We start from the raw sequence: 20,642 nt of genomic DNA, 5'->3' as shown, positions 1-20,642 counted from the left end.
TGAATAAAGTAGTAGAACTGGTTATTTTCCCAGTGGACAGCACCATTTATGTCCCAGGCACAGAGAGGAGTCACCTTGGATGGTGGCACCAGGTGCTGAACTAAATAACCTAGGATGAGGATGGGGGAGAAGCCATTCCAATTAGCAAGCACCAGGGACGAGATGTGAGCCACACACTAAGGGAGGGGCCACACACAAATTATAGGCATGTATACAAAGTGCAGTAAATAACACTGGTTTTTATGAGATGTCAAAAAATTTCTCATTGGTCACAAATTTGTGTGATTCAATATTAAAGCCAGATTGCAATTCATCCTTCCATAAGGCTTGATTAGTCACTTTTGTATGAAAATTTCTAAACTCAGCATATTAGCAGCTGTGGTCTTCTCCTGGCATTTGCAGATATCCCACCTAGCAGACAGTGGCTTCCATCTTTGGAAGGCGATCTAGAGGCTAGGGTACTTGACTGGGAATCTGGAGACTAGTGTGCTACTTCCAGCACAACCACTGACTTGCTATGTGATTTTGGGCATGTCATTTCACCTCTCTGTGCCTCCGTTTCCCCTCCCAACCTATGTTTGCTATGTCTACACACATACTTGCATCAGTTTAATTTAATAAACCAATGCAAGCTGATGTATAAACACTCTTAATTTGCTTTAACTTAATTCAATTTTGATTATATATTTGTATAGTGCCTAGCTCAGAGTCCTAATCTCAGTTGTGGCCTTTGGGCACTACTGTTATACAAATAATAATAATCTTGCAAAAGCCATTTTAACTCCTCCATCCCCGCCTTGAGAGTTGCATCACTATAGAATCCCCTTCCATCCAGTCTGGTGCCTCTGTTGCTCCCCTGTATGTAAGGCCAAATCTGGGCTTGGCCATGTTCAATAGTTCAGACATCCAGACCTCTACAACCTGGCTTCACATCATGGAATACAGGTGCTAGTTTGAGTGTGTAACACTGCATGGTTGCTAACTCCTGCTCCCCTAACCAGAATGCAGATTCCAGGACTTTGCTCTATGGAATACATAGCTATTTAACTCCTAGCATTTGTTTTTGGTGTACTGCACCTTTAAATTTCTAGGAATCTCCTGATTCCAGCTGCCCTTTTGGAAGGCAGAGTTGATGGAGCATATCACAGAGGGTTACACACACTGTGCTTTCTCAGGGAGACTTTATTTTTGTTCTTTCTTGTTAAGTTGGGCTGGCTGGAGAGGCCAGTATCCACAGAGTGGAGAATAAAGGCCAGAGTGCACAAAGGGGTGAGGAAAGAAATATAAATAGAATTGGTGGAGAAAATGGAAAGGATGGGTTAGACCAAAAAAAAGAGAAGTTCAACAAAGAGGAGAGAAGAAAGCCAGAGTGAATAAACAAAGGTGTAAACAGTAACACCAGATAAAAGAGAAAAAACAAACACCAAAGAGAAAAACTGGGGTGAAAGAGAGAGAATTAGGAAAGGAAAAATGCCTTGAAAAAAGGTTTTAAAGGGAGACGATGACATTTCAAAGGCATGAAATGAGAGAAATAAGAGAATAGAAAACACAGATGCTGATAAAGACTGTGGGAAAGATGAATCAAGATATAGAAGAACAAAGGGTGAAGGAAGAGAAAGGGAAAAGAAAGAAAAACAAAAAGCTATAGAGACAATACTCTATTATTGTTTATTTCTACTTTATGGAAAGCTCAGATCAGTCATTAATAGTAGTATGGACAGGGGCGAGTGTACATACACAAATACATATTCACATGCATGTCTATTGTTATGGCCCTGATCCTGCAAACACTTAGACACATGCTTACAGTTATTCATGTGCATGTGTACATTAGTGTTTGCAGGATCAGCGCTTAAATTCTCATACATTTCAGTGTATGGTATCAGGGTTGGGGGCACACCTATGCTCCACCCTTCCCTCACCAAGATGTGCATCTGCTGGCAATCCTCCCTGGAGCCCCAAATATTGGAATTTGCCAAGAGCTCTGCAAAACCTCAGTCTGCCCTGTTTTCTGAGACATGCAGCAAAAAAACTCTCCCAAAATCCTACTCACCTAAGAATACCCCATAGAAATCACTTTTCTACTCAGTCAAAGACTTTAGTCTGGATTGGGGAGAATTTGGCCATTAGTCCAGAAACTGCAGGCTGAGAGCACACTAACGACTTTTGCTTTATTTGTCACATCTACATGCAGGGCTTTAGTAATCCCAAGCAAAATTGAAGTTCGGTGATCAAATGGCCAATGACATTGACTTTGGGGAAATTATATAGCACATTTTGATGTTAAATATCTACATCAAACGTTTTCTTTGTATGTCTGTCACAAGAGGAAACAGGGCATAGGGATGGAAATGGATTACACTGCTAGGAGCTAGAACTGGTATGGTACAGTGTCTCCTGCTTTGCAGAGCTTTACCTATATCCTCTGCTAAACTACAAACTTCTGAAGTTTACTAGTCTAGTAGCATGATACTGAAAATTAGACTCCATCTAACTACATCTCAACAGCAGTTCAGGCAGCCCAAGTACAAGTTTTCCCACCCTGCTCTGCTGATGAGCTGAACCACAACCCATGAGAAATCTTCCGTGTGGTAATTAATCCTCCAGGAACATGCCGTCTCCAGCATCTCCTGAGTAGAGAAGTCGTGCCTGACTAACCTAATTGCCTTCTATGATGAGATAACTGGCTCTGTGGATGAGGGGAAAGTAGTGGATGTGTTATTCCTTGACTTTAGCAAAGCTTTTGATACGGTCTCCCACAGTATTCTTGCCGCCAAGTTAAAGAAGTATGGGCTGGATGAATGGACTGTAAGGTGGATAGAAAGCTGTCTAGATCGTCGGGCTCAACGGGTAGTGATCAATGGCTCCATGTCTAGTTGGCAGCCGGTTTCAAGCGGAGTGCCCCAAGGGTCAGTCCTGGGGCCGGTTTTGTTTAATATCTTTATTAATGATCTGGAGGATGGTGTGGACTGCACTCTCAGCAAGTTTGCAGATGACACTAAACTAGGAGGCGTGGTAGATACACTAGAGGGTAGGGATCGGATACAGAGGGACCTAGACAAATTAGAGGATTGGGCCGAAAAAAACCTGATGAGGTTCAACAAGGACAAGTGCAGAGTCCTGCACTTAGGACGGAAGAATCCCATGCACTGCTACAGACTAGGGACCAAATGGCTAGGTAGCAGTTCTGCAGAAAAGGACCTAGGGGTCACAATGGACGAGAAGCTGGATATGAGTCAATAGTGTGCTCTTGTTGCCAAGAAGGCTAACGGCATTTTGGGCTGTATAAGTAGGGGCATTGCCAGCAGATCGAGGAACATGATCGTTCCCCTTTATTCGACATTGGTGAGGCCTCAACTGGAATACTGTGTCCAGTTTTGGGCCCCACACTACAAGAAGGATGTGGAAAAATTGGAAAGAGTCCAGCGGAGGGCAACAAAAATGATTAGGGGTCTGGAGCACATGACTTATGAGGAGAGGCTGAGGGAACTGGGATTGTTTAGTCTCCAGAACAGAAGAATGAGGGGGGATTTGATAGCAGCCTTCAACTACCTGAAGGGGGGTTCCAAAGAGGATGGAGCTCGGCTGTTCTCAGTGGTGGCAGATGACAGAACAAGGAGCAATGGTCTCAAGTTGCAGTGAGGGAGGTCCAGGTTGGATATCAGGAAAAACTATTTCACTAGGAGGGTGGTGAAACACTGGAATGCGTTACCTAGGGAGGTGGTGGAGTCTTCTTCCTTGGAGATTTTTAAGGGCCGGCTTGACAAAGCCCTGGCTGGGATGATTTAGCTGGGAATTGGTCCTGCTTTGAGCAGGGGGTTGGACTAGATGACCTCTTGAGGTCCCTTCCAACTCTGATATTCTATGATTCTATGATTCAAGCAACTGCAGAAAGGTCTCCATTTCAGGGCAGCAGTAACGTGTGCCTTACTGCATGTTCACACCCCATCCCTGGCTGCCCTGACCCATCCTGCCCTATGTTAGCTGTCTGATTTTTGAGGGCTTCCTTCAGCCAGTACTGTTCCTCTCCCCTCTCTGAAACCTTCTTCCATTAGGAAAGGACTGGCTTTGGCCCTGAATTTCAGACACACTTTCAAATACCGTGTGAAGATTCTGGCACTACGATTTGTTGTCACTGTTGATCAAGCAGTAATTACACTATTGAGCAATCTAATTAATTTTGTGTTTTATTACTTAAGATCTGTGATTCATCCTTAACAGAGTTAAATTAATAGAGTATAAATAGGCTTGTCACATCTTCAATAGTTTTCATGAAGGGTGTTTTACTTTAATTTGTGAAAACATGGAAATTGTACACATGATGAAAATCAATCATTCTTTTCTCATATCTTTTTATTAACAAATAATACATATAAAAGGAAGATCTAGCTTTTCTATGTCACCTGAGATAATAAAGGGTCCTCAAGGATCTCATCCTGCAAAGTGCTGAACACCCTCAACTTTCTGTGAAATCACTGGGTCTGTTCCTGATCTCACTTGGTATAACTCCACTGTCTTCACTAATGTCCAGTAGTGGAAATTGAGATCAGAATCAAACCCACTGATTTCAAGAGAGATTATGAGTGCTCAGCACCTCTTGGGATCGGATCCTAATTAAACCTCTATACTGTTAGCAAACTCAACATTTCTTTTAATTAGGAGAAGACAAGAAAACAAAGAATGGAGCAAACAGCTGTGCCACTGGACTGACATGTATTCGTGAGCTATGAATACTGCTAAAACAATGTTCACCAAACTTCATTCTAATTCAGAATGGCTGTTCTCTTCATCTATGTTTGCATTCCTTTTATTCACTCTTTGCAAATATTTTCCCAAACAGATTTTTGGTTCATGCAATTCTTTGGAGAATAACTCCTCATAAAAATACCATATCCTCATAGAAATACCATATGCAGACAAAATAAATTGCTGAAACTTTACTACTTATTAGTTGTTCATTATTTGTTATTCTCATGTTCAAACAGTTTCAGTCAACCAACCAGGTAGCTGGAACAATACCATGTGATTTAAGTGATTAATCCCACACCATGAAAAACAAGTAGGCCGAAATTTTTTAAAAAGAGGAGCTGAAAGTTTGGCTCCTAGGAACCTATTTAGGCACCTGATTTTCAAAGACACCTGACCAGTCTTATTTTTGAAAGTACTGTACCCCCTGAGTATTTGTTGAGGATAAAGGGAGCTGGTGGGTTCTCAGCAATTCTGAAAATCTGGTTACTTATTTAGATGGATTGAGGAGCCTAGCTTTAGGTTCCCAATTTTGAAAGTCTTGGTCACAATGGTCAACAGTTCTGCAACCATAAAAATGCAAGAGATGACACTGGGCTTAATTCAACACGTGCTTGTACTTTGTGTAGTCATTTATGCTTGTACACAGTAGGTATAAACATTATCATTCTGTTTTCGCAGTTTTTGCACAGGTTTCCACAGGTGTAAGTGACAACACAAGGTGCAAAAGGAGTGGAGCATCTAGCCTATTTATTTTATTTTCACCATAAGAGTATTATTAAGCAATCTAGATATCTATATCTATATGTAACTATATCAACATCTATACATCTATATCTATACAGTTATAGCTATTTATTATAGTTAATCTATTTTGACATATTTGTATTTTCTAGTTCATGGGTTAGATTAACCTTACTGTATGTCAGTCTCTGGTATGGAAAAAACTGGGAAGTTATAATAAGTAATTTTATCCACTGAAAATGCTTTACAGAAGATGGAACCTCCATTTACAGTCAAGGAGTTGAAAAATAAAAAATGTCTTGTGTAACTTTGTAGAGTTGCAAATTCCCACGGTGGTTAGAAACCCACTGAATATATAAATGCTAAGCAGAGCTACATGTAACTGGGTGGCTAAGGAGACTGATAATGTGATAAGTAGCTTTTAGCCCATGGGTCACTGGATAAAATCAGGTTTCAGTCTCCTTTGCTGTCAAGCCAGCAATAGATTTACTTTAAAAAAAATTAAAGTTAAGAGGGAAAAAATTGAACAGTAAAGAAATTATTTAAACAAAGATTGAGTCCTGGACAATTTGCCATTTCATCAGGTTAAGCACTGCACAGACTCTAATTGAAAGACAAATTCAAGTTTGACACAGAAAAAAGTTGATTTTATAAATCTTGTCAATTTTATTTTCTGCCATGAGCAGCTGAACCAGGGAATGTCATCTCTGGAATGGAAGCAGATGTCTCTGTGATAAGACACCAGTTTCCTTTAAGCTGGAAAATATAGTCAAATTGGGTTAGATTCTCCACCCTGCATAAGAGGAGCTCAGGCACAGAAGAGAGGGGTGCTTGCTGGAGCAAGCCCATGGTTCCCTGGCCCTGTGTTGTTTGGTCCTGGCATAAGTTAAAGCAGCGGAGGAGCAGCTCTAACTTTTGTTACCCGTATAAGATCCCTAAGAGAGCTGCCAGTGGAAAATTTGTTGTAGCAGAGCTCTGATCCCCCACATCCTCTAATGCCCCTACAGTGGAGGTTGGGCCTGGGGCAGGCACAAGAGGCAGCTACACTGTCTTGTAAATTCCAAGATCAGAAGGAACCACTGTGATCTAGTCTGACCTCCCCCAGAGAACTTCCCCAAAATAATTCCTAGATCATATCTTTTAGAAAAACATTGAATCTTACTTGGAGAATCCAGCCTGACCCTTGGTAAATTGTTCCAATGGATAATTGGATAAAGTCAAACATTTACACTTTATTTCCAGTCTGAATTTGTCTAGCTTCAACTTCCAACCATTGGATCATGTTATACCTTTCTCTGCTAGGTTGAAGAGCCTTTATTAAATATTTGTTCCCCACATAACTACTTATAGATTGTAGTCAAGTCATCCCTTTACCATCTCTTTATACCAGTTTTACACCAGAAGAGAGTTCCACAATATGAGGTAGATTCTCTGTTGCCCACCTCCAGCCAGAAAGCAGCCACTTTGTGCCACTCTGGAGAATACAGCTCATTACTTTCTTCAGGCAACCAAAGAATAAGGAAGCCACCAGCTGTCCTAGCTGGAAAAATTATCTGGGCTCGGATGCAGCTTAAAATCACAACCCATGGGAAGAAGTAATGCAATGAGCTGGAAAGCACTTTGCCTCAGGCAAGCACAATGGGTCCGTCATTTGAACTGGTGTAAATTAAGCAGATTGTAAAATTAGTGTGGAAAAAGAATATGGCCCAGTACTTCCAAAGGCCCTACTTGACATAGTCAATGGTAGTGTCCTTCTGTGGTGGAAGAAATGATCTTCGGTAGGGCAAAGGGAACACACTCTGAGAGGGTCCAGCATATGCTTCTCCTAATCCTACCTATGGCAATGGTCCATCCCATAGCAGAGAAGATTTTGGGGCCTTGTCTCCCCAATCCTTCCTGTGCACTGAGCATTAGCCTGCATTTGACTCCTGTGCAGGGGATCAGAAGGCTCCTTCAATCTTCTCCAATGCCCCATCCTCCATTTCCTTATTCACCTGTATAGGGCTGAGCACAATTGATCCTTGTATCTGCATCTGAAAGGATGTGAGTGCACATTGTTTTTGTTACATATGGTATGCAGTACTATAAGGTATAATAGTCTTTTTGTGTTCTCTATGTGCAAAGGACATGATATTTTAGTGCTGTAACATAGCAAATGCACTTCAATAGGAAATAACTTGCAATTTCTACACTAAAGATACTAAATACTCTCCCCCAACCTTTTGGCAGACAGAACAAACAGTGGCTGTTGCTAAGAAGTAGGTAATTTCCTGCTGATTCCTATTCATAAACTGCTTATGAATGTTAGCATTGTAGGCCTTGCATATGACTGAAATTAAGATTCTCACTTGGCAATACAAGCTTTCCTGCATAGAGTGGCCTACAAAGGCTTCTAAAATTGTTAAAAACTGTTTGCATAAGAAGAGAAACTTCTCTTTATTGTGAGCCATGACAGCCTGGTAGGCAGATAAAGCTTTACCCTAGGCCGGTGTGTTAACTCTTTAGTAGTCCTGATCTTCATGTCCATTTACTTTTTAAATTGCAGAGAGAAAAATAGATCAGATAGATACAAAATTTTCATCCATTTTTCTAACATGCTTAGTCACCCAAACCTGCTCTCAGTGAAGTCAAAGGCAAAGCTCCCATTGCCTTCAAGAAGAGTAGGATTGGGCCCTTTCAATCGTTAAGGGTAATGAACTTTTAAAATATAGGATCTGCTCAAAGGGTGGTTACTGTCAAAGAAGTGATTGTGTAAGAAACAAATGTGGGGGGGGGTTGTTGGGGAAGGTAGACTTTTTGTTGGGTGTTTTTTTTTTTTCATTTATAATATATATGCAAAACTTCATGGGAGTTCCATGAACCAAAGGCCAAGTCCTGAGCTAGAGAGCAAAGTCTCTGTAAAAGGTTTGGCTTCATGGGCCTGATCTAAAGCCCACATCTAAACAGAAATACATCTGGCCAACTGGGCAATGCAACATCCATTGTCTACATTAGTTTGCAGCAACTATACACGTCACCATTTTCTCCTTTTCTTATGCTATTAATATTTTACAATAGACTTAACATCAAAGCCAGGTGGAGTTGCCCTACAGAAACCAATGGAGTTTCATCCACTTACCTCAGGGCTCAATTTGTCTTTCAATATCCACAGTGAAAATAACTATGGGTGAAATCCAGCAATGTATAGAGGGCCAACATTAAACTTATTCACTACTTACATCCTACTTAAGCCCTGTTTGGAGTAGGGCATAAGCCTGGTGCTAGGACTTTGCAAAGGGGTGAATTTCTCTACTATGTAATACAAAATTACTGACATTCCAAACCTGTCACATGTGAATACAGCGGGTTGCATCACCAAGATATAATACAAAAATGTAAAATAATTAACAGTTACCTTTGGTTGGCCCTATTTTCTAGTTAAATCCCCATCTAAGTACACCGCTATCCAGTCAATGTATTCTGACTGTGAATGTGGACACTTCCCTGTTTTTTCCTCATGGTATAATACAAAAGATGGCACCACATCATCCTAAGGGACTTGATAGAAGGTAAATTTCAGGAGAGAAGATTTGCACAGGAATTAGGAATTCCATTTAATAGTGGAACATTAGTAGAGTCCATTTTAAGGATATATAAAAATCTAGCCCTATATTTACCTGAAAATCTTGCAGCATCCACTGCAGCACTTAGGCCCCAGGCCAGGAAAGCACTTGAGCAGGTGCTTAACTTTAAGTTTGAGAATAGCTTCATTGAAGTGAACAGAACCAGTTGCATACTTAAACATGTGTTTAAATGCTTTTGCTGGACTGGTTAAGTGTTAGCGGGTGGTTTCCATCTCAGTGAAAATAATACTGAGGGAATCCTCTCTGAAACCAGTGAACAATTTATTATTTAACAGGAAATCCCAGTCTGGTTTTGTTTATATTAGCACAATGGACTCTTGTAATTATCATACTTTGATACATAAGCCATTATCTGCAAAAGAAGGGCTGGAGGGGTTGAGTAAAGTCTAAAGATTTCTGGAGAAGTCTGGTGCTGCTGTGCAAGCAAGGGCCAATAAAGCAGAGTTTTAGGGCTGTCTAAAGTTTATGAGCTGGCTGCACCCAAGAAGAATGATGTTTACCATTGTTCTGTGAAGTCTTTATTAACAGTGATGAATGCTGAATATTTTTCTAAGGGATCGTTTGGGAGTTTGGTTTGGATTGGCTTTCTTTTCAACTACATTCATTGTCACCCCACTTTGCTCTTGGCTCAAAGCATAATGTGAAATAAACAAGTTTGATTTTAAAGGAGTTAGTTGCAAATATACATAATATTACAGAAAAAATTGATCAGAAATGAAATAATGAGCAGAAAGTAAAGTCAATTTTTAAAAATCATTAGTGAAAAATCTATATACTTTTTCCTGGTATTTCTGTCCCCTACTGCTCTATTCTCTGATGGGCTCTGCAGCTTCAGTTAAAGATTACATGTGTAGAACTATCGTAGTGTTACTTTTTCTCATTAGGTGGAATGTTGCTATTTGTATATGAATGTCCCTGTTTATGGCAGATAGGACAATTGCCTCAGTGAGACATCAGAGCTTTGATATAAAGTCTGTCTTTATATTGCTGTTTGTCTTTATTGGTTGTGGAAAAGAGTTAGAGCACAAGACTGGGAGTCAGGAGCACTGGCTTCTAATTCTAGCTCTACCATAGGCTCACAAATGACTGATAGCAAGTCACTTAGGCAAGTGATATAGCGATTTGGAGCTGGGCACCCAGAATTAAGGGACCCTTTAGAAAACTTACAACTTCACATCTTTGTGCCTGTGTAAGATGGAATAATAATATTTATCCACCTTTGTAGAGAGCTTTGAAGTCTTTGAATGGACACTTTGGGCCTGCTCCAAGCTTTTTTGAAGCCAATAGAAAGACTTCATTGATCAGTTTGGATCAGACTGTCTATGCACAGAAATAGTAATATCATCAGCTAGTGTGCTTTGCTAGCCTTATTCACATATTTTTTGTAATATATATTTAAAATATATGTCTTTTGCTTGTATATATCTCAAACACTATGCAAAAGTAGAATGAACATGTCACAAAAGAAGCAGAAGAAGAAAAAAATTGAAACAAGTTATACATAGGTAATTCTCCAAACCATACAGCAATCCTACAAAAACCAAAATGGTGTCTTATCACCTACTCTTATTCAACACATATCCTTAGATCTCACTGACCTTGACAGAATTACAGGAGTCTAATTTTAAACACATCAGTTCTCAACAAAAAAATCACTCTAAAATACTCTGTCTAGGTTAAAAAACACAGACAGGTTTTCCTTTAGCATCATGTCATATGGCTCCTTTCCCATCCTCTTTTACAAGAATATATTTACTGTGAATGTTACAAACAAATTCCACTTTCCATAAATATAAGTTCCCCCATGTCCCTCTTATACCCACTGGATCCAACCCTAAGCCCACAAGCAAAGACCAAGAAAAAGTCTTTGCCAATGGGAACTATGAGGCAGTTGAGGAGGATGGAATCTTCACTCCAACCTGGAGCACCCACACAGACTAAATACTGCTATATATGGAATGATGTAAGAAACATTGCTCACTGATTTCCCACATGTGAGTTTGTGGCCACCTAGATCTACACATCTCCATACCCTCACTGTGGCAAACCTCACATATCAACATTTATATTCTCCATTCTTATATTCTGAGATGACCCTCTATAGAAGTCTCCTCTATTTTATGCAGGAGATGTAGGGTCAACAGTCTTTCTGTTCCCAGTACAGAAGAGCCACAGATTTTAAAACCTCTGCAGATATGTAAGGCACCTAAGGATTTGGTCTATAGTGTCTTATAGCAATGTTGCAACGTAAAATCTTGTTATGGACCCACAGATTTTTAGTGAGGAGTTAACATAAGGTAGTTTCTATCAAAATTACAATGCCACAGAGCAGCTAATATAGTCCAATACTATTCAAATCTCTCCAACAGTTATTCCATTTCTTAGAAGGTGTGAGTATCTTCAAATTTGTATTGCTATTATCCACCTACGCTCTCTGTAGAAATGAATACACTGGCTTTTGCTTGTATTGAATTTTATAGTAATACTAAATATGCCCAACCTGCTGCAGAGAAGATCCATGAGACAAATAAGCGTGATAAGTACAGTGAAGTTTAAAAGAAAAGTAGGAGAGAGTCCTTAAAATCCTTTTGAGTGGTTTCTCCTGTCTCTGCTAATATTCAGTATAGCCATTTTTGCAGCTAAGAATGTAATCCAGGAAGGCCTGGCATTTTTAAAAGTTCAATGTTTGATACTCATTCTATACTCATTCTATAAATAAATCTACAGTGAAGTGCTTAAACGTTTATTTCTTATTTTCAGAACTGGGAACTAAGCATAAAAATATTGGCCCATAAAATGCTTAAAAAGTAGATTACTAGAAACTAATAGAATGCATTATTATCTATTGAACCACTGATGGGTCAAATGGGGTTTTGAATCCTGGTGGAGAATATGAATATGACCTTCATGTATACCATTTACAGAAGGCAATTTTATTTACATTTTTAAATCCACATAAAGGTGAAAGATGATACTGCAACAAAATTGAACATTTATTTTTTATTTTTTGCCCCCAGGCATAACTAAGCTCTCCCAAGGTCAAATGTAGTACAAGACTGAAATGAAGCAAGACTTTCTCCATCATGCTGCCAGTTTATTTCTCCCTTGTCTGGTGTTACTAGTGATCAATTTTCATTCTCCAGATGAAGAAAAATCCTCAGAGTATATGATAGTCAGACAAGAAACCATGAGGATAGACTTTGTTTCTTATGTTCTTTAACTTCCTATGTACAAACTGATCACTAATTATATTTGCGGCTACTGTAACAGGCTAAATCATGTGGGCTGTTTAAAAAGACCTGGTCTTATAAATGTGAGCGAGAGATAAATAAAAGACTATGTAATATTTACCTGGCTCAACAATGCCATAATGCCTGTGTTCCAAAGCTCATGTCATGTACATTTAGAAAATAGTTGATCAATAACATTGATACTCTGTCCACTTTTAAGACCTTCTTAAAATCCTACTTCTTCCATGCTGCCTATAGCAAATGGCACTGTTTTCTGAACTATTCTTTTTATTGTTTCCCACCCATAATCACTGTCCGCTTTCTCTGTCCTTTGACTGTGAACTCCTCCAAGCAAAGAACATTCTTCTCGAAAGTCCCTAGCACATAGTGGGCACTATTATCATCATATCATTAATAATTACATTGACGCAAACATTAAAAAGGTAGAGTGCACATTTTTCTCACATTTTACTTAGCACCAGAGTTGCCAACTTTCACATGGTAAATAAGCCCAAAATCAAGCTAATCCCATTTCAAAACAAGGCCAAAACAAGCCAATCCCTAAGAACCCCAACACTCTCTATGACTAGATCCCCCCAGCATGCAGTCTGGGACTGTGGTGGGCCCGCTGTGCACCCCTGACTCTCTCCCCACCTTGCCCCTGCTTTCCCCTTGCCCCTGCTTGCCCCCCCTTGCTCCTGCTTGCCAGGAGCCGATCAAAAAAAAGAAGCAACAAGCTACAATAAGCAACAAGCTACAAGCCAAAACCTAGCCAACAAGCAACTCACACACCAATTAAGCCAAAAACAAGCCCAGTTTCTGTGTTTTTTTCCGCAGGTTTGGCATGTCTGCTTAGCACCTGTATGTTTTCCATGATACACTGTTAATAAGGACAGGAGATGTTTATAAAACACTGCCATTTTATAGACTGCCCCCAAATGAATGCTCAGGAGGACGTGCATGTCTATGGGTGCGTCTGGTAGCCCAGCGTATTATTAAAGTTGCCTGACTCTTCTCATCTTAAGACCTTGTTTTTAGTTGCATATAACTTTGCCAAACTTTAACCATTTGTGCTGAAATTGTCCATGCTGAGTATCTACCTCAGGCTGAATGTTTGTGGAAAAATTCAGCCAAAATAGTTCAGAGAACAAGGCTAGCACAAAACACATTGTTTGGCAATGTTAAAAAAAATACTGATGACCTTTTCTTAGAAAAGCCTAGTGCACCTGGAGCAAGGACTTGAAATTTGGCAGGGGCCTGGCCTTTGTGCCAAGAATGTGCTTTGGCTTTTCCTGTGAAAATCTGCCCAACATTGGGCAAATTAAAAACCTTTCAAAAATCTCAGTTTGCACATGCTCAGTAGAGACTTCTTAGACTTTGGCAGATGACATCTCCAAAAATTCTGTGCACACTGAGCATGCTCCAGGCCCTCATAGCTCTACGCATTGCCATCCCCACGCAGAGACTGAGTTTGCTCCCTCCAGCCCAGGGATGCAGAAGTGAGAGCAGAGACCCTGTCTCTCCTGTACTCTCAGTGGACCCCGCTCCTGGTGACCAGACAGTGTGGAGGAGGAAGCTACCTGATTTAAATGCAGAGGAGATAAAAGCCAGACCTGAGAGGTTGAGAAGGCAGGAGAGTAGATAAGACAAGTAGCATGGGAAAGTGATACTGGTATTTGGAGGCTGGCATGAATGAAGAGAGAGGGACTGGATGGGCCAGGAGACTGGAGATGGAAGCTGGGAGGGGAAACTGGAACTGGAGGCTGGCATCATTGGAGAGAGAGAAACTTTGACTTGGAGTTGAGAGGAGGGACAGGGATTGGTTGGGCAAGGAGACTACAATTGGAAACCAGGGACCAAGGTAGAGATGGAAACTGAGATACAATGTGGAGCCAGAAGGGATACTGGGACTGGCTGGGCAAGGAGACTGGGAAAGAAGGGGCAGCAGAGTGGGAAAAGGAGTGGAGTGGAAGGGGAGATAGATGTGATGAGGAGTCAGGTTCAGAGGAAGAATTGGATGAACAAAGAAGCTTGGACAAGGAGCCAGGCTCAGACATCTTGTGTTTTCTATATATAAACACAAAAGATGTCTGGATCCAGGAGCCTTATAAAAATAGATATACTTTCAATTGGGTAGGGTTTCCACCCTGCAGGGCCTGGAATTGAAATCTTACTATAGCTGGGCAGATTATTAATAGCAAACAATGTGTTTGATTAATTTAGCCCATTTTTCTGTCCATGTATTATCCCCTCAGTATGTATTTGATTTCTGCTGATTTATTCATAGGTGTCCAAGGAACACTTCAAGCATGCATATTCCAGCTTCTGGAGCTCTTTGCTGCACCTAATCACAAGTAGTTTTTCTTTATTCATAGGGCGATTGGGCAGCTGTATCACATGGTATTGATCCCGTTCCCTGATTGGATGATTTGTGTGATGAGATCCACTCCCAGCATGGAAGGTTCCTTCCTCCTCTGACCCTGACCACCATCTGGTTGCAGGGTGAAATCTTTGGGCCTATGCTGTTTTCTTAGCTCTGGTTAGAGATCATCAAGCACAATGTCAATTTTGGATTAACAACTCCCCCGCACATCCATTGCCTGCTGAATAATATCAGTTTTCTATGAAAGAACAGATCGTGTGCACACACATGCTCACAGCATTAGAACACTGAATAACGTTAAAATCATTTCTGTGAATCTGGTCATCATATGTGGCAACGAAGGAGGCCAGAGTCAGTGACTTTGGCCCTGGGCATGGCTCAGATTTGGGCAGATGCCTTATTTCTGTGAAAAAAGTATCAACCTGGGTGTCAGTCTCTGCGGCTGCATATCCTTGGAAGTCTATGGAGCCCTCATATGTCAGTACCTACTGAGATGAATATGGGATGTAAAGAGCCCTATGACCTTTTCTGTACTTTAGTATTTTCCTTCAGAATGTCTCACCATTCCCTACCAGCCTCTGAGCAGGGCTAGGCAACATTGTGAGTTAAAACAGCTGCATTTGGTCTACACCTGTACTCTCATCATGGTTCCCACGGTTGGACCTGCCTATAGTGCAATGGTGGGAAATGTTGAGAAAAAGGCTAGTGTAGACACAGCCTATAGGTAGACACTAGTACTGATAAAAAAGTGGTTACAAAATATACCAGTTAATGAGTTTATTTTACCATCATACATTACAAATTTAGCTCCATTAGCTTGGCCCATGCTTGGATGTGCTTTGAGGGGGATGGGTTCAAGGACTCTTCCACAACCTTTGTATGGCTCACATAAAGCAACTCCTACATTCTGGGGAACATAGGGACTGCAATTGCAGTCCCTATGTTCCCCAGAATGTAAGAGTTTCTGTTTCTTTACTCCACTGGGTGGTGCACAACATCTCAGAGGTGGTGGGGAACTCATAAGGAGACTCATGGCCCCATCTCAGTCAGTGTGTGACTCTGAAAGGGACTATGCTGCATCCCATAAAGGAGGGTAGGAGAAAGCGTGCTCCCCCTGCATGCTGGGGAGTATGAAGCAGAATACCTCTGATGCTTAGCCTGGAGTGCAATGACATCAGGTCACTCCCAAAGCACAGCCGTGCCTAATGGGCACAATTGAGCCCAAGATCTATATATTATGAAGTATGTTTTCAGCTGGGTAACGTCCCTGTTTGCTGGTGCACTTATGCTTCTAATTACCTGAATGCACTTTGCAAGTCGGGAGGTTAGGGAGCTCAAGTGATCAATCTACTCTGAGGGCATAAAAATGAAGGTGCAAATTGTATGAGTGTAAGCTGTGCCAGTGGACATCAGGCCTCATCTTAGATTAATATGTGAACCTGAGTCCACTAGCTAACAAAGTAGTAGCTACTTCTTTTATTATTTTATTATTATTATATTTGTGTTACTGTAGCTCCTAGGGCCGTGTTCATGGACCAGGAGCCCACCAAACATAGAACAAAAAGATGCTTACAATACTTACAATCTAAGTATAACACAAGAGACAACAGATGGATATAGACAGATGGGGGAGTGCAAGGAAACAATGAGGCAATATTGATCAACATCATATGGAGTTGTCTGTGCACACTGGCAGCCTAACCATTGTCAAGCTTTTTGTAGGCTATTGAGCTAAATCAAACTCTCCACCAGCTGTCAGCAGCATCGATTCATTATGTATAGTTAGGTGTGGTTCACTCATAATATTATAATTGTATAAGTTAAGCTCAGAGTGAAAAGATGAAAAGTTAGAGACTGATCCTAAAGCCCTCACTCAGGATAAAATTCCATTGAAGCCAATGGCAGCTTTGCCAGTGGAAGGATAAAAAGCACTGGGCTCTAAACGAGGAGTCGTGTGGTAGAACAAAGCTGGGACCTGATTCTGCTAGCCTCACTACCACACTGATGTGTGCAGTATAGACTAGACTAGACTAGAGCACTCTCAGCTCTCATTGACTTCACTGTGAGCTGAGGTTGCTCAACACCTTGTGGGATTGATTTCATACTGAACACTGCTTACCATTAGTAACATTTCTAAGCTTTTTCGTTTGTTTTATTACATTTGTTAGAGAGGCCAAAAGGTTCTTTCCTTTTCTTTTCCTTCCAACTCTGACCAAGAATAGCCTTGGGACTTGTTTTGCATTCAGCTGCATGTGACTCTAAAATGGCAATGAAATATTGTTCCAAAATGTTCATTGAAAAGTAAAATACTTCTCAAGCTAAGGACACAATTCTTCTTCCATAGAAGACAAGACTTCTTCACGGACTTCAACAGAACAGACTCAGGCCCTAAATCAATATACAAGTTTCCTGTGCTAGAATAAGCAAGGTTAAAAATCTAGTCTTCCATGCTCATCATTCAAACACATATTTCTTGTGAAAGAAGCAAAAAATCTGCACTGCTCTGCAAAATCTCCACATCAATAGTAATTAAACTTCAAATCTAAAACAGAGAAAAACTACTGTATACTGACCATGCAGGATTTCCTCAGATATGCCGCAGTTTGTATCTTTTTGTAATTTTGTGAAACAAGTAAATGATGGTGCCCCTGATGTTGCATTGCTATATTACATGAAAAGGCAACAGAATGAGCTGTTTGAAAAGTCAGTTTTTGATTTAATTTCAAAGAAGATGAAGATATTTTGCAGCAAATTTCTTAATATGTTGAATCGGCAGCCAGATCAGTTCCCAGCTCATGAGTCGGAAAAAGTGTTTTAGAAAAATAGAAGCTAATTACTATATATTACTTGTGAATGGAATATATTTGGGATAAGAAGTTGTATGCAATGCATAATACATTATTTTAACAGATGCCAGGTCTCATAATTTGGCAATAAATTCAGCAAGATCTGTGGTAAGGATATTGTTCTACAACATTGTAACCTTATTAGATATATAGCAAATGTGGTGGAATTTTGTTTGGGTCGGGAGAAGAATATATTTTACCTTACCCGTAAAAGTGCAAAACACAGATAGCATTAATTCGATATGGCCCGGATTCAGCAAAGCATTTAAGAATATGTTTAATCCTTAACATGTGAATAATCCCATCTTTCTCCAAAAAGGCAGATACTTAACTTTAAATATGTGTTTCAGTTCAAGCACATTCTTAAGTGTTTTACTGAATCAAGGCCTGTATCCTCAAAAACCTGTTATCTATAGTTGATGTTGGCTCCTGCAGTTAACATATATTCATAGTCTTCATAGTCCTATGACTGCATGATGTCAAACCCCTCCTCTATCCAACATGTAATATCTGCAAAGGAATGCAATGCTATAATTTTACAATGTCATACTTATCTATAAATTGTGGGGATGAAGATAAGTAGCATTCAGACCTTCCTTTAACCTACTCACATATTTACACATTCTCTTTATAAACTCTGATTATGACAAACTGAAAGACTAAAAGATATCATTATAATCCACTGTTAGCCTTGAAACCATCTGAAGAAGAGCTCTGTGTAAACTCAACATCTTGTGTCTCTCACCAACGGACATTGGTCCAATAAAAGATATTACCTCACCCACTTCATCTCGCTAATAACCTGGGACCAACATGGCTACAATAAAACTGCATTGAACCCACCCACCAACTTCTCCAGGACATCTGCTGCACTATAGTTCCCCAATGTTATATTTTATTAAAGACACACTATTTTGTCCATGTTCTGTTATCCTTATTCATGTTGAATAGTATCTTACATGATGGAGTGATCCTATTAGTCAATTAAACTATTATCAGAGTAAGCTGCTAATCAATATAAGTAAGGTATCAGAACCTGACCCCATATAAATGTATAGAGTTTGATTCTGCTACATTTACTAACACTGACTACTGCTTTACTAAGGGCCAGATTGTGAACCCCTTACACTGAAGTCAATGAGACTCCCCATCTGAGTAACTACTTACCAGTGCAAAAAAGTGATTTACAATCTATACATAGCTGAGTAGTGCCAATGAAATAAATGGAGTTACTCACACAGAGACAGACTTTGACACCCTTACAATGACTGGTACCATACACCATGAATAGTCCCACTGAAGTGAACAGGACTTCTTCTGGTGTAAAATGCCACTCAACATGAGTAAATGTCCCAGAATCCCATTGTAAAGTAATATCTAGTAAGAGTGAATGTGGTAGAACTAGGCCCATGGTTTTTAAATGACTAGGAGTTTATTGTGCTATTTACTATGCACATCTTTTTATGTCCTATCTCTCTATTTGTTCTATACCTTAGTTCCAGTGATCTTTGAAGATCATTTAAATCAGCAGTTGTATCCTTCATAAAAATATAATATTGTTATGCTATACCTAGTAATATTTCATATAAAACCTTCTTGAATGTGTCAGTCGTTCCCCAAAAAAATGTTAAAAGAGAACTTTGCCGTATGAGAAAGTGTTCTGTAGCAGCTATTAGTGACACCAAGGATGACTCTAAATTAGTGATAAATTATCAAACTAACACTCTGATTCAAACATCTCAACATTTTATAGTATATTGCTATTGACTGTGCAGCAATCCTGCAAATTATTCCCATTTTAAATACATGGAATCTTTTGCAAAGCCCTCAAAGACTATTGATGAGATTGTAAATATATATAAAGCAGTCCATTAACTTCATACAAGCATTTTTATATACCTGAGGGCCTATGGCATTTCTTGACAAGATAACCTAGCTGAAGAATTGTTTTGCTAAAGTTCAATCATGAATGACTTACAAAAAATGAATATAAAGATAAATATGTTAGCATTGTCAGACTTTGTCATAAAAGAACTTTTACTTAAAAACTTTTTTTAAGAACTACATAGATGTTTAGTATATTATGCATTCCATTTAGACTGCAGTCTAAACACAACAAAAAACTTGCAATGATAAAAAGCTCTACATGATCAATAAAAGACCAATTCTGCAGCCCTGGCTCAGGCAAATTTTTCATTGACTTAAATAGGAATTTTACCTCATATAATACTGAAGGATCTGGCCCAGTTTTGTCCTATACAAGCCGCCTTTTCAGCGCCACTCTAAGTATATATTTTTACTTTATTTTTAATAATTTCCACTGATTTGCATGCAGCTCCAGGACGGATGCTAAAAACATTGTGCCAACTACACATTCCAACTCACAGTCAGTGGTTAACAATAGGGAGATTGTTCCTGAAAGTTAGAAGTCAATAAATGTTTTTTAACTTTCTTGAAATTGCATCTAGCACAGGTATCTATGGGTATCACTTTGCACATAAGGCATGATCCAAAGGCCTTTGGAGTCAATGGAAAAGCTCCCACTGACTTCAGTGGGTTTTGAGTCATGTCAATAATCCTCAGACTTTATAACTAGAAAGTTAAATAATCGGTACTTTTTTTTTTAAATCAGGAAAACTGTACAACATACATAATAAGTGCTTCCTTAATTTTCTTTGTTAGCAAGCTACATAAATATAGCTTTCAAAAGACACTCCACTTAATATGTTTTATGTAGAGCTCATAGATTGTAATTACAGATGCTCTAAAAGACATTGTGGTTCCAATGAATGATGTTACTAGATCGTTGCACTCCTGGCATTATGTTGGCAGTCAGCTCTGCTGCTAAAAGGAAGAATCAAGGGGATCATTTCCAGGGAGCTGCAAAGGTTTAAAAACTATGCAAATAAATAGTGTGCAGGCATATTTGCATTATGTGGATTTTAAAAGCTGAACAGAAAATCAGAACACCCTTCCCTCAAAAAAAAAAGACCCCAAGCTTTTATTCTTTGAACATCTGTGCACCAACTGAGCATGGATGAGAAAGTGAGGTTTGAGGAAAGCAAAGTGC

General features: G+C 39.7%; 1 protein-coding gene across 5 annotated transcripts in view; it reads right to left on the bottom strand.

Annotated features, from left to right (window-relative positions):
* The window catches only part of NXPH1 (neurexophilin 1), a 171,450-nt gene that overhangs the window by 139,168 nt on the left and 11,640 nt on the right, over window positions 1-20,642 (bottom strand). Inside the window, exon 4 of one of the 5 annotated variants that reach the window (XR_004644437.1) lies at window positions 4,336-7,523. The exons of the other annotated variants lie outside the window; for them this stretch is intronic. The gene's annotated coding sequence lies outside the window, so the exon portion shown is untranslated. Of the gene's footprint in view, window positions 1-4,335; window positions 7,524-20,642 lie in introns of those variants that run through there. 5 annotated transcript variants of the gene reach the window in all.

The sequence above is a fragment of the Trachemys scripta genome, chromosome 2 (genome assembly GCF_013100865.1).
Source record: "Trachemys scripta elegans isolate TJP31775 chromosome 2, CAS_Tse_1.0, whole genome shotgun sequence".
Lineage (NCBI taxonomy): Eukaryota > Metazoa > Chordata > Testudines > Emydidae > Trachemys > Trachemys scripta.
This window is presented reverse-complemented; position numbering and strand designations above follow the sequence as displayed.